We start from the raw sequence: 14683 nt of genomic DNA, 5'->3' as shown, positions 1-14683 counted from the left end.
CTCAGTCTGTTTGATACAAGTCTCAAACAATGGGGCCTCTTTCTGGATTCAGGCTGTCGGTTCACCGACAGACATCCCCGGGAGACATCAGCATCAGTGGATGTCCCGACCCAGCCTATTAAGATGGAGAATTATGCCTGTGACCGTGAGCCCGTGGTGCCAGCCCCTCTCACCTCCATGCCCAGGCAGACACAGATTTCTCCTGAGCAGGAAAATTGAATTTGTCATCTCATTAACATTCATGGGTGAGTTTGCTTCTTTTCCTTCTTTCTTCTTTTATTTTGGGGGGGGTGGTTCTTAGTTTAAAAAATATGCAGAAGAGGTGGGATATTTTGCAAGTGGAAAAATACTGTAGACACTCACTCACACACACACACACACACACACATACACAGAGTGCATCATAGGTGTTAAGGGATTCAGCAATGTGTCAGCTCAGCCCACCTGAGTCCAGACAGAGGGCTCCATATTTGAGGTCAAGAGCCAGCACAACTCTTGTCTACACCAGCTGCAGCTGTAGGCTGGTAACAGGAGGGCAATCATGGTAGCCTGGGGCCCAGGTGCAAAGAAGCCCACTCTGGGAGACCAGCCGTGTTCCTTCCTTGATTGCTGAAGGCACCCGTCTTTATCAGCCACGCCACAGCGTCCTTTGGTCCTCATCCTCTCTCCCCGGGTGCCTGCAGGAGGAGACACCCTTCCCACGGATTTAACCATGACCTGCCAAACCCTGGTGGGAATCCCTGCCCTGCTCACCTCCCACCCCAATCTCACCGCAAGGAAGCATATTTATCCGAAGACTTGGAATCTTCCTTCTCCTTTTGTGGGTGGGTAGACTGCCTGTGTCAGTTTGATTGGGCCACGGGCTGGCCACATACGTGGATAAACACGATTCTGGGCGTGAGACTGGGAGGGTGTTTCTGGGTGAGAGGAGCAGTTGGATGGGTGGAGTCAGGAAAGCAGAGGACCTCCCCCCTAGGCAGGTGGGCCTCATCTAATCAGGTGAGGGTCTGGCTAGAGGAAAAGAAGGAGAAAGAAGGGGAAATTCTCTTTCTACCTGACCATGTGAAATGGGAAATCTGTGTCCTCCTCCTGTCATTGGACTGGCATTTACACCACAGACTGTCCTGCATATCCAGCTTGCAGATGGGAAATTGTGGGACTTCTCAACTTCCACAATTGCATGCACCAATTATTTATAATATCCATGTATTTTTTTAAGATTTTATTTATTTATTTGACAGACAGAGCTCACAAGTAGGCAGAGAGGCAGGCAGAGAGAGAGGGGAGAAGAAGGCTCCCTGCTGAGCAAAAAGCCCAATGTGGGACTCGATCCCAGGACCCTGAGATCATGTCCTGAGCCAAAGGCAGAGACTTAACCCACTGAGCCCCCCAGGCGCCCAATATCTATGTATTTATGTATGAATGTATGTATATATGCATGTATGTATGTATGTATCTAACTATCTATCATTTATCCATCCATGCATCCATCCATCGTATCTATCCATCCATCCATCTACTTATCTATCTATCCATGCACCTATCCATCAATCCATCCTCTACCAATCGATCAATCCATCCATCCCTGTGTCTATCTATCCTCTTTCCATCCATCCATCCAATTCATCCATCTATCTTACGTATCTATCTATCTATCCATCTATTCAAACATACATATCCATGTATCGAACTATCTGTCCTCTATCCACCCACCCATCCATTTTTTATCCACCCATCCACCATATCTATCTATCCATCCATCCATCCAGCTCTCTATATATCCATGCATGGATCCATCTGTCCATCTATCTTATCTATCATCTATCCACCATCATATCTATCCATGTATTCATACATGCATACATCTATCCATCTATCTATTGAACTATCTATCCTCTATCCATCCATCCACACATGCATCCGTCCATCCGTCCATCATCACATTTATCCATCTGTTCATATATACATACATATATCCATCTATTGAACTATCTGTACTCTATCCATCCATCCATCATGCCTATATCCATCCATATATCCATCCATCCGTCCATCCATCCATCCATCCATCCACACATCCATCTGTCTATCCATCCACCCATCCATCCATCCAACCATCCATCCATCCATCCATTCACACATCCATCTACCCATCCATCCATCATATCTCTCCATCCATCCATTCATCCATCTGCTCGTACATACATACATATGTCTGTCTATCTATTGAACTATCTATCCTCTACCCATTCTTCCATGCATGCATCCATCCATCTATCTTATCTATTATCTGTCATCTATCCATCCATCCCTACATACATATGCATACATACGTGGGCTGTGCTTTACATCTAAAATGACACAGTTTAACCATGGGAATCGCATTCCTTAGCTTCGATGCAGTGACAGGGGTCTGAAATTTCCACTCCTGTAGGAACACACGGGGATGAATCCCTACAGAAGCCAATATCTCTTTTACCCTCTGTTTGTTTGCTCAGCACAAAGCACACTGTCTGTGCTGCATTGATTTTTTTTTTTTTTTCATTTTGAGTTCTTTTGTACCAGGCAGCCGGTTACGCATGAGTTGTCCAAAGTGACCTGCATGAGGCTGGCCCTCCTTTCCCGGATGGGAGAATATTCAGGATGTCTGGTCCCTGAATCCCGGAAGGGATCTACCTCTCCGTGCAAGGAGGTGGGTGGGGAAGCTAAGAACAGAGTCAGGACCTGTGCTGCATGTCCAGAGCTCTGCGCTGAGCCACTGCGTGGTGCTCATCCCCTTTCTGCCCTGTTCTTCCAGGCACCTGTTACCCCAATCAATCCATCCTGGAACTCTGACCCCGCCCCCCCCGCCCCCACCACCGGTTCCTGAAGTGTAATTTGGCTTGTACATCCCAGATAGCTGCTAATAAGCATTCACTCTGGAAGCCGGGCACATTTCTTATGAGTCACAGTTTTGAATTATTTACTACGTTGCTTAATTAGAACTGAGGGATGATCCGCTGGATGGATTCCGACGTGTGCATCTCAGAGTCAGCGAACCCGGAGCTGGAGGGGATGCGTGTCTGTCTGGCAGCGGGAGCAGCCTACACTCATTTTGCCCCACTAGCACCCTGAAGCCGGCTGCCTGGCAGCCGTGTGCAAAGGCGGCCAGCCAGGTGTGTTTGGGGGCAATGACGCATTCCTTTGAATTATTTTATGGCTGAGAAACCACCCAGAGCTGGACGCACATTTCCTCGGGCTTTCTCTGCTTGGTTTTGAGCTACGTTCCTGAGGGTTCATTGAAAGGTGTGCCTCAGTGATGATGGACGTCTCGTCGTGTTTTTCACGTAAAATCCTCCTTGTTTCCCCTCCTTTTCGGGGGTTTACTTTCTAACTTCTGCAAGTGCCATATAGTCCACGTGTCTGTGGGTTTATGGGGCCACAATAGTGTTCGCAAATGAATATCCCCCAATGGGTTTATGTATCTATTTTTCTCATCGGCCTCACTGAGCAACTGTAATCACCGTGTATTAATGAGACAAGAAGCTAGTACTCCATTACAGGGAGTATCAACAAATATCAACCAATGGGAACACGTCAATGCGTAGATGTCTGTTTTCGGCATACTTCCCTATTTCTTAAAAGATTTTATTTATTTATTTGACAGAGAGTGAGCACAAGCAGTAGGCAGAGGGAGAAGCTCTGAGCAGGGAGCCCCATGTGGGACTCGATCCCAGGACCCTGGGATCATGACCTGAGCTGAAGGCAGAGGCTTAGCCAACTAAGCCACCCAGGTGCCCCCATCGTTCCCTATTTTAAACATTTAAAAAATAAACTACAAGCCGTGTTTCAAACTAATGCCTTTACTTCATCTTCAACCTAACTTTGTAATAGTTGATTCAAAATTTTATCAGGCGTAAATACATTAGCCACGGAGCATCCATCCTTGTAACCTTGAGAAAAATTTTTTTGGAATCAAAATTGCACTTTTACTCCAAATGTTTGTCCAAATCCATTTATTTTAGCTGGAAGATTCTTGGTGACCAAAAAAAAAATCTTTTTTTGGAAATAATCCAATGGTTGTACATAGTACAGAAGCTCTGTTTCAGCTTGATAAGCTATTCAGGTGTTTGCAAAACATTTCCCTCCCTTCAGTGATGGGAAAACTGGCAACAGTACTGGCACGACATTTTCGCACATAGAAATTTTTTCAGTGAAAAGCCGCCTGGATGGAGTCTCCAGCTTGAGATTCTCACGTGTCTCCTTACAGGGCTGGGCTGACCCTTTGGAAACGCTGTGCCAAGATATTGGGATCCTGTGTAAAGCTGATGGTGTGTCCTACGTGGTTGGGTAAGCTGCTTCTTATTTAGGGATATATATATATATTCTCCTTCCTATAATTGTTCATTATTTTAATAAGTTGCCCTTTGCTTAACGTCCTTCCATCACACTGAAGTCACTTAGACCCAGACGACCCTATGACTCTATGGCAACATTCCCAGATCCTGGGGATCTTGGAGACTCTTCCCAGTTGGCACATCTTCTTTCCTTTCCCCCTTTCTCCCTTCCTTCCTTTCTTCACTGAGAACGTTTTTCTAGGTACATAGGGTAGTTGAAAGGCTGGAGCTCTTGTCTGTGCAAAGATCTCTGGCTCTTTGAGCAGAGCAGAGATGCTATAGGCATCATATGCAAACCCAACGTGTCTCCTCAGCCCCAGGCGAGCATACAGACCATGCAGGAGACTCCATTAGGTGATGCCAAAGCACACAGCCATTCCGTTTGGTGCAGAGCTCATGGTGCTGTGCCCCGTGCAAAGACGTGCTCATTTATCAGAAGCTTTCTGGCACCACTCATGATACATGGAGGAAATGGGACAAAGCACTTGGGTTTTGGAAAAGGCTGAGCTACCAAAGCCAGAAAATGCATTGATCTGATTGGATGAAAAGCTCATTCTTTAGATACCCATGCCTCATGGCAGATGGAATCCTGTTCATTCATGGACACTAAATACATCTATTCCAGAGCCACCAAGCAAGTGTGGGTGTCACCCCCTCAGCTCCTATGTGACCCCCAGTATCGCAGACTCCCTAGGATGACCTTTGTGTTGAGTGAAAAGGTGCAAAGTGTCACAGTTGCATTAGATGTGAATCCCAACATCATAGACTCTCTTGGATGCCCACTGGGTTGAGTGAAAAGGTGCAGAGTGTCATGGTTCCATTAGGAGATGCAACCCCCAGTATCACAGACTCCCTAGGATGTCCTTTGGGTTGAGTGAGAAGGTGAAGACTGTCATGGTTGCATTAGATGTAAAACCCAACATCATAGACTCCTTTGGATGCCCGTTGGATTGAGTCAGGAGTTGCAGATTGTCACGGTTGCGTCAAGATATGTGAGGGACAAAGTGGGAACAGGACAGACTCCCTGGGCTGGACGGAGCTCCCACCTGGCATTGCACAGAGCTGCCACCCAGTGTTGCTAGCGCCATGTAAGCCCAAGTAAATCAGTCCACATGTTGTATCCAGGGGTCACCTGTGTATGCAGACTACAGTCAGAATACGGGAAGGAGGTTTGACATTGCCTGGAAAAATTCCATGAGACTGAAGAGGTGGTGGCCTGTGAGCGTCTCCAAGGCATATTTTAGAGTCTGTATGGCTAAATTGCACCAAAAATGCCACAGGACTGAGAGCTGGCATGTCACTTGTGTCCGGTCTCATCATAAAGTCACAGACAAGCTTCATCCACACCTGTGAGCGTGCATTGGCTTTTGGCTCCCACTCACTCTTTTCCCTTGTAATGCTTATTCTCCTTGGAGGAAAATGTGTCATTCTTAGTCTATAACCTGTATATCTGGTCAGCCAGACTAATAAGCTAATTATGGGAGAAAATTGTGTCAAGGAAGAAATTGCATTCAGCTGTAAAGGCATACAAAAGCTTTGTGCAAGATAAAAAAAAAAAGAATGGGACTTACTTTGATATGGGGATTCACTGACTCTCTGAGATTATATAAAAATGGATTCCGTGACTCTCCAAGATTGTCTAAAAATTAATTCAGAGATGCAATAGTGCTTCCATGGTTCTAAGAAACACGGGTCCTGTATATTGGAAGGAGTCATGCTTAAGCACACAAGTAGGGTGTTTTAAAAAAGAGAGTGCTGTTTATTAATATTTTCATGTATATTTGTTTGATAATGGACACATGAAATTTTGCAAATAAAAACACATATCTATAGAAGCCAGGGCTAAGAGTCTTGTTAGCCTCAGGGGCTGTAGATCAGGTAAGATTCACGGTCTACGGAAAGAACCATTAATGTGATTCCAATGAGCATTGAGTTTACTTTCTACCTTCAATGAGCATTGAGTTCACACGCCTTCCATTGTGAATTACCAGATTATCCTCTATTACTGACTTTGGTGTTTTCCAAACACCGTTGAGCAATTCCTTCTAACACAAGTCACCCAGGGAGCTAATTGCAGTGCGAGCGGCGAGTAACAAAAGTGACTCCTTCTATGGACCAACGGTTCTCCAGACCAAAATGTGTAACAAACACTAGTCTACAAGAGGTGAGCTCTTCATTTCAGCAAAAAGTCTCCTTTTTAAAAGTTTATTTGCTGAAATGCAATGAAATCTTCCCCGAGGAAGGGATACTATGGTACCACTCTTGGCTTTCCCCAAGGTACTTGACTACAGGATACTTTCTTGCCCTGGGTCATGTTATTAACGTCTCAATCAGATTGGATCCCAGGGACTAAAACCATTAAAATCCTTAGCTTGTTACCTGGTAGACTAATGATACTCCTCATACTGTTGAGTACATACTAATTGGGCAAGAGTAGAATGCCTTTCCTAAGGAAGCTGCCAGTGGAATGCACCTACACCATGTGCCCTAGAGTAGAAGATAGACATACATACATATCCGTGCATCCTAAATATATATATGAATCTTTTCATGTGCTAAAATCTTGTGTTATCAGAGACTATTTTTCCTGAACTATTTCTTTGTTGTCTTTCATTCCTCCAAGAAAAGTCTCTTACATCTACAACAAAGTCTTTATGACTTTCCCGAAGACCTGTGTGTGTGCCCAGAATACTTAAGAATATGCTGTGAGGTTTGTACTCAGTGTTTATACGCATGGGGCTGAAATCCAGCAGAGTTCCAGGAAAAGTCTGGACGCACAGCCTGGAGCCTTTTCGCGAAAATGTGTGCTATGGGAAATACCTACGAGAAAGACCATGACCCACCCTTAAGACACTTTTGATCGTTGAATTTAAAGGACAGTGAAAACAGGAGGTCGAGGAGGTTCTTTTAAATTCTTGTGCAGGTCCTAGAAATTATGCATGCAATACACCTGTTCCTATAGTTTCCCCTCTGAGCCATACTATTTCTGGAAGATATGCAATTGACCCGTAGCACCTGGAAAACCTGTAGCACCTCTGTCTTTGGGAGAAATTACATTTAAGAATGCGTGACATGCTCTGAAAATCATAGGCTTCAGCCAAGGAAAACGTCCAATAATTAATTTTCAAATCATTTTGCTTGTCAGGGCATATCTACAATTTCAGTTAATAGGGGACTGGAGCACACCCTCTCATGGTGAAATTGTCTAAGAAGTTTCGGGAAAACGATGAGCATTTTCCAGGAACCGGACAAATTCACCAGTGTCTGTGAATGACTTTGGAGTCTACCATTGAGGTTCTCTTGACCTACCCCTGACCAAGGAACCCTGGGGGAACATTAGGGACATTGTCTACTGCTTTTTGAGGGATAAAAACCATGCTGATAAGTTCTTTGACCTCATAGCTCAAAGTGAGACCCCTGGACCAGCAGTGCCTGCATTGTCTGGGAGCTGGTTAGAAACACAGCATCTTGGTCCCATCCAAACCTGTTCGAGCTGACTCTGCATGCACGTTATGACCTGGAAAGGGGCCCCTAGAATGATATTTGTTCTTATCTGTTAAAGTTTAATTATGGCTGCTGTAGCAAATGATCACTAACTTTATGGCTTAAGTCAAAAGTTTCAAATCAGGACATGAATGTGTTTGGAGACATTAGTGTGTTTGCCATGTGGGGATTGGGACACAGATGTCTTTGGGGACACTATTCTGTCTACCACACAGGGATTAAAACATGGACTTCTTTGGGGACATTTTTCCATCTCCCATGTGGGCAACAGGATATGGATGTCTTTGGAGGCTACCATTCTTCCTACCACATAAAGGGAGAACATTGGGTTACCGACAAGGGGACAAAGGATCTCTTGCCCCTCAAAATTTAGAATAGGTATTCCGGAAAATCAGTAGTGTGTTCTGGACTCATCGTGGTTGAGAATTGCCCTGGCCTGGGGTGCCTGAATGGCTCAGTTGGTTAAGCGTCCTACTCTTGGTTTTGGCTCGTGTCATGATGTCAACATTGTGACACTGAGCCCAGCGTTGGGTTCCATGCTCAGCCCAGAGTCTGCTCAAGATTCTCTCTCTTGCTCTGCCCCTTCCCCTGCTGTCTCTCTCAGATAAATACGTAAATGAAATCTTAAAAAAATAATTCCAGTAGCTTGACCAACTCATTGGTCTTGTAAGAGTTACAGACTCTGAGCCACAATGCTTGCCAGGGGGAAATGGGGACACTTCCTTGCCTAGAAAACAAGATTAATGGGGTAGTCAGATGAAGAGCCCTATGTGGGCAGCTGTGAAGTGTCTGGCAAACGTAGCATGTCTTGACCTCACAAAATAATAAACACAAAGTAGCCAACACAATAGGAAACCAGTTTGGGACGGAGCATCTTCCCCAAAGCCGTGTGGTGCTGAGCTTATGTTACAACCTGGATCTTTGGAAGACTGTTCTATATTCTTTGCCTAAAACTTACCGCTTTCTAGTAGAATCATTGCTCAACCACTGAACATTGCTTCTTTGCATCTGCAAGCTTCAGCAGGAACGGTCAGCTCTTTTTGAGTTCACCAGAAACTCAGGGACAGAGAAGGATGATGCATTCTTGACCGGTTCCCTGGAGCAAAGCCTTTACACAATACGGGTGGTTATTTGTGAAAACAGGCTGCAGAAAACAAGCCAGGCTGGAAATGGTAGCAGAGTGGCACGTGGGTCTCCTTAATTAACCCAGGAAGTGGGGATGGAGGGTGGGAAAGCCACTTGCCTGACCTACAGTATGAAATGCACATGGCCAGGCAATGCATCACAGAGAAGACAAAGTGATCGTCCCAGATAGATCACTCCAACGCATGACCATTCCCAGAAATCACCAACGGTTACACCTGTGCAATCTTACTGCCTTCTTCTCCGTGTCTGTGTGCAGTGTGTCCCTGACACAGATCAAACCAGGGAAAAATAGTTACAAAATGGGGGTTAGCAAATCATGGAAGGAAAAGGAACTTTCAGGAAAAACAAATCAGTGCTAAGTGATGTCTTACATACACAGCACACAAAGATAAAAAGGGAATTTTAAAAATTCCATTAAATTTTAAAAACGAGTCTCGCGAAGCCGATTGTTTTTAGACCCCATTGTGGAAAGGAGCAGAGTCTTGTGTGAGGTGTTCCCTGCAGAGTTGTGCGGACGATATCCAGAGCTGGATTCTGCACAGAGCAAAGGACATTTGCCCAGAGGCCCAGAGGGCTCAGGACGTGGCTTTAAAAAGCAAAAGTCTGGAGGTGGTTGCTTGCCAACGCGAGTCGGTGACGCTGGAATTCTCCATTGTCTGGACGCTAATAAGGCCACCTTTCACCACGTTTCTTGCATCTGTCCACCTCAGTGGTGTGGAATAATTGATTTAATCCAGGATAATCGGTTGTTTGAACGGATGTAGCAAACCATGGTGGAGATTTTAAACACAAAGATGTAAAAAAAATAAAAAATAAAAACAAAGATGTCAAACAAAGATAAATAAGGAAAAGAAAAATGAAAGGCATGAGGTCTTCCAGGCATTACGAAATGAGCGACATTTCAAATATAAAGGGTCCCAGACTCGTTCAGACGTTTGTCTACAGGGGAGCATAAACAGGATTCTTCTGCTTTCTGGACTTCTAGAATAGAATGCGCTCAGTTGTTGGGGGCTGGGCCGAGAACGTTACCCACTGTCTTGTCAGTGAGCAACATTCAGTATTGCAACCTGCCGTTTCCAATTTCCTGAACCATCAGGAGAATATAATCCCTCTCTTTAGTGTTATTTATGAACCATCATTTTTGAACCAATTATATGTGGCCAGAATTTAATCTCTTGTGTATAAAGTCATGGAAACTCTTTGGAATCTGTCTCTGGAACACATAGTTAAGCAAGAGAACTGTAAAGGGATGAATACATATTGTGCAAAATATGTTTTTTCATTTTTTTGCATCAAGAGCTTGGCTCTCTCTCCAGGGGAATATAATTCTCCTCCATGCAACTGGGAACACAGGTCTCTGCCAGCCAAGTCGTTCTCTCCCTTTTGGGTTTACTCCTTGGTGAAAAGAAGAATACACCCATAAATTGTGTGCAGAATGATCCAGACTAAGCCAATTCATTCACTCGTAGGTGCATTTATTGTTTAAGGAGTACTGATTCCCCAAGGTATGACAGGTGTTGAAGTAGGTCTAAATATACATGGGTATAAATGTTTGCTTTCAGGAAGTAAGGATAGTTGGATGAATGGATGGAAAGATAGATGGTTGGTGAAGGGAAAGATGGATGGTTGGATAGATATGATGGGTGGGTGGAAGGATAGATGGGTGGTGGATGGAAAGATGGGTGGTTGGATGGATGGATGGAAAGATAGATGGTTGATGAATGGAAAGATGGATAGATGGATACATATGATGGATGGATGGAAGGACAGATGGGTGATGGATGGAAAGATGGGTGGATGGATGGATGGATGGATGGATGGATAGATGGATTGATGGATTGGTGGGTGGACACATTGGTGGTGGGTGTATGGATTGGTGGGTACACAGATGAATGAATGGATGACTGGATGTTTGGATAGATAGTTGGGTAAGTAAATGAGTGGGTAGATGGATAGATGAAAGATTCTCAACTTCCTGGCTTGCTTCCCATCTCTTTCCATCCCTCAGGGTATTTGCTGGTCCCATCCAGAGGTTAGGAGTAGGTATGCTATTCCCAGAGCCCCAGTGGCCAGCTGCATTATCTTAGGCACGCAATTCAACCACTGTGCTCCTCCATGGTGCCTATCCCACAGGATTGTCCTGGAGATCTTGTGAGCAAGTCTGGGCCTAGACAGCCTAGTGAGAGCTCAGGACATGATACCATGATGGACAGTGATCATTAAATGTGTCCCCTCAAATGTACCAGAGAACACAACTCTTGAGCGGCTCAAAAACAGAGACAGTCATTTTCCAACTGAAAACTCTATACATTCACGTATAGTTTAAACTAAACGATCCCAGTTTTGTCTTACATCTCATCCACGATGAGACACTGGAGCCCACAGGTCCCTGAAATGGTAAGACACACCATACACACATATACACACACGCACAAAGGGCACATGTCAGTGAAAATGGGGAAGATGAATGCCCATGTGCCAAACACAAGAACTATGAGCGGTCCCCACTCATGCTGGTGAACAAAACCAACTAAAAAGCAAGGGAGAATGTCGTGGGGGTTAAAACATGGGTCCTGCCCTGGGACACACCTGAGTCTGAATCACGACTGCTTCTAGCTTGTGCTTACCCAGGCCAACCACCTTCCATTCATCAGCTCCCCAATCTATGAAAGATCAAGAGCTTCCCTCCCTCCCTCGCAGGGATGAGAAGGAGGCAATGAGTTTTCATCTGTCCCAGCAGCCCTGTTCCACTGTGTTGATGATATATTTTTTAGGTATCTTTGTCTTACAACAGAGTCTGTGCTAAGTGGAAATGCTTGTTCTAGATTAATGTCTTGCTTGACTCTCTTAGAATCGATTCTGGAAACTGGAGACTTCCTCCTCCTCATTTGTGTAGTTAAGCCAGGAACGTGTTGGTGTGTTTTCTCTTAGCTTCTCCCGGAACACTAAGCTTTTAAATGTACTAATGCTCTTGATCCTAAACGTTTTGCTCCCAACTACCAATACAGGCAGCAGACACTTACCAAGAATCACCTTCATACTTCGTTTTAACCTTCATCATTTCTACAATTTTTGGCAAGTGCACTGAGTCTTCTGTAGCCAAGAGTTTCCATGTTAATCTCAGAGATAACGGCCTTCCCACCCTATCACCGCTGCCATAGCAAAGACAACAACAACCAAGTCTTTTCCGTTTAGAAAGAGAAACATCCCTTTGCTGTTTGGATTTTTAGACAAGGTCTGAGATCCTTTCTTTCTTTCTCTCTCTTTTTGTTAACGTAAGGTTTCCGAGAGGAGTGTAAATGCTTATCTTGTTAGCTAGCATGCCTGGGTAAACGTACAGCCTGTGACTTAATGAGACAATCCTGCCCTCCTGATTCAACAAGGTCAAACAACTATTTTTTCTAACTGGGTTCCTTGGTGAACTGAAAACATTCAGAACAACGGTCACCGGCATGTGTCGAGAATTTACACCGGGCTGTAGTCGTTAAAGACATTCTGTGTGTATTCACATACTTATCTCAATGGCCCCACGCAGTAGGAATCATATTATTTTTATCGTCGTGTTCTAAAAAAAAAAAATATTTTCAATTTAAATTCAATTAACATATGGTGTATTGTTAGTTTCGGAGATAGAGTTTAGTGATTCATCTGTTGCCCATTACACTCAATGCCCTTTTCGCCTAGTGCCCTCCTTAATGCCCATCACCCAATTACCCCAGCCCCCCACTCATCTGTCTTCGTGTTTTAAACTGGGCACCCCAAGGTAGTCCATTGATGAGCTGCCCAAAGTTGGGTGTAAGCCAGTGAACCCTGATTCTATACCATGCTCTTAGCGAGGACTCTGTGACCCATGGGATCGTCCCACCTTCTCACAACTTGTGGAAAATAGGGGAATCTGATTTGCGTAATGGTGATGACAGGTAGGATACCACTCAGAATTCTCCACATTCAAGCTTCCCACGGGTCTTAGTACAGGGCACCTCCAAAAACATGGCGAAGGGTCTGGCTATGTGAAGACTTCATCTCTCCTAAAGCTTGGGTGCTCTGTCCCTGACATACCCCATATGTGATCACCAAGGCAGCCACTTCTTGACAATGTCACCCGTTGCCTTCAATGAGCCATCCCCCATGATTCTGAAGTCTTCTTCCAAAGGGAACATGGTGCCCCCTCCCAACAACCCCTTCCAACCCTGGATCCTTTCGTTGGGAATGAGTGGAGACACAGAAGGTTTCCGTTACCCCAGCTTTTCCCCATGTTTTCCTTCTTTGGATTAATTGTAAAATAAATGCATTCTGAGGACAAGAGTTATTGTTTTTTTCTTTCACCCTATTGAAATGACCTTTCCTTTCCAGGTCCATTCATTAGTCTTTGGGTCACATTGTGCATGGAGGTGAGAGCCTACTTTGCATGTTATGGGGCAGGGGGTGTGTGCCCTAGAGGGGCAGCTCAGAAGTCAGGTACATGCCTGAAGAAAACTGAGGGCGGTGGACCTGGCAGTTCTGCAGGGCAGGGACGCCAGGGTCTTCCTGAACCCTCCAAAGATATGGAGAAACCGGACCTCATTTAGGAAAATGACCTCAGAAGAGCTCTGGTGTTAAAATCCTAACCAAGCACTTGCCGTTGCTTTTTCGTCGTGGTTGTTTTCAGAGAAACAACACCCTTTCACACCTATCAAAAGCATCTGAGAGGTGTCTCATTCTGCAAAACACACAGAGACTAGACGATGCCGACCTCATGTGATAAACACCTCCCTGTCCTTGCCCCATCTGCGGGGACAGCAAATTCTCGGTGCGTCCTCAGCACGACCGTGGTGCTGGTGAGCCAGGCCACCAGGGCTCCGTGACCACAACGTGAGACAAAAGATCCCCACCGACCCCGTGCGGTTTCAAAAATATTTTATTTTCTGGAATAGCCATAATGTCTCAGCTTTGTGTGTGCTGCCTCCCTCCACGTGGGGAGGCACAAGCTATGATGGGACAACACAGAGGCGCCATACAACACACCTGCAAGACAGAATGATGGTAGCGTTGGAGGAGGGTGTATAAAAAGCTCACCAGGGCGCATACGGACAGGACGGGGGGAGGGTGGGCGTTGCCGGGTTGCACACCAGCGAGTACATTCATGGAGACCGTACACGCCCCGCGAGGCAGGGCCCACCTGAATTGTCATCGTGTTTCCCTCAGGTTTGAAACAAAGCAGAGGAAAAAGAGCTCAAAGTCCTTCGTGGTGGCCGGACTAAGGCAACACAACGCTTGCCACAGGTCGCCGTTCACAAAGTGCCTGATGCATTGCGGAGAGTCCAAATGTAACTAATGCTAGGTGTGTTTCTAGAATGTTCCAGAACTCTCTTATTCCACGTGCAAAGTCTCCAGTCTGTGTCTTAACGGGGTTCTTCATTTCTTCCAGAGCATGGTTTCTTCTCCTGGCAACAGACTAACAAAAATATTTGTCAACAAGGAGGATGGGGACTTCCTTGTGTCTCTTCCTTGGAGCATTTGTTCTACTCACCGGAGGAGGCCAGAGAGCCCTGGACGCAGTCTGTGTCCCTTTTTTTTTTTTTAACAGTATGGATTGCTTCTGAGATGACATGGGTCAGGCCCCCGTTGTGCCTACCTTATTGGTGGTATAATCTGAAGTCGATGGTCCTCTGAAAGTC

Source organism: Lutra lutra, chromosome X (assembly GCF_902655055.1).
Source record: "Lutra lutra chromosome X, mLutLut1.2, whole genome shotgun sequence".
Classification (NCBI taxonomy): domain Eukaryota; kingdom Metazoa; phylum Chordata; class Mammalia; order Carnivora; family Mustelidae; genus Lutra; species Lutra lutra.
This window is presented reverse-complemented; position numbering follows the sequence as displayed.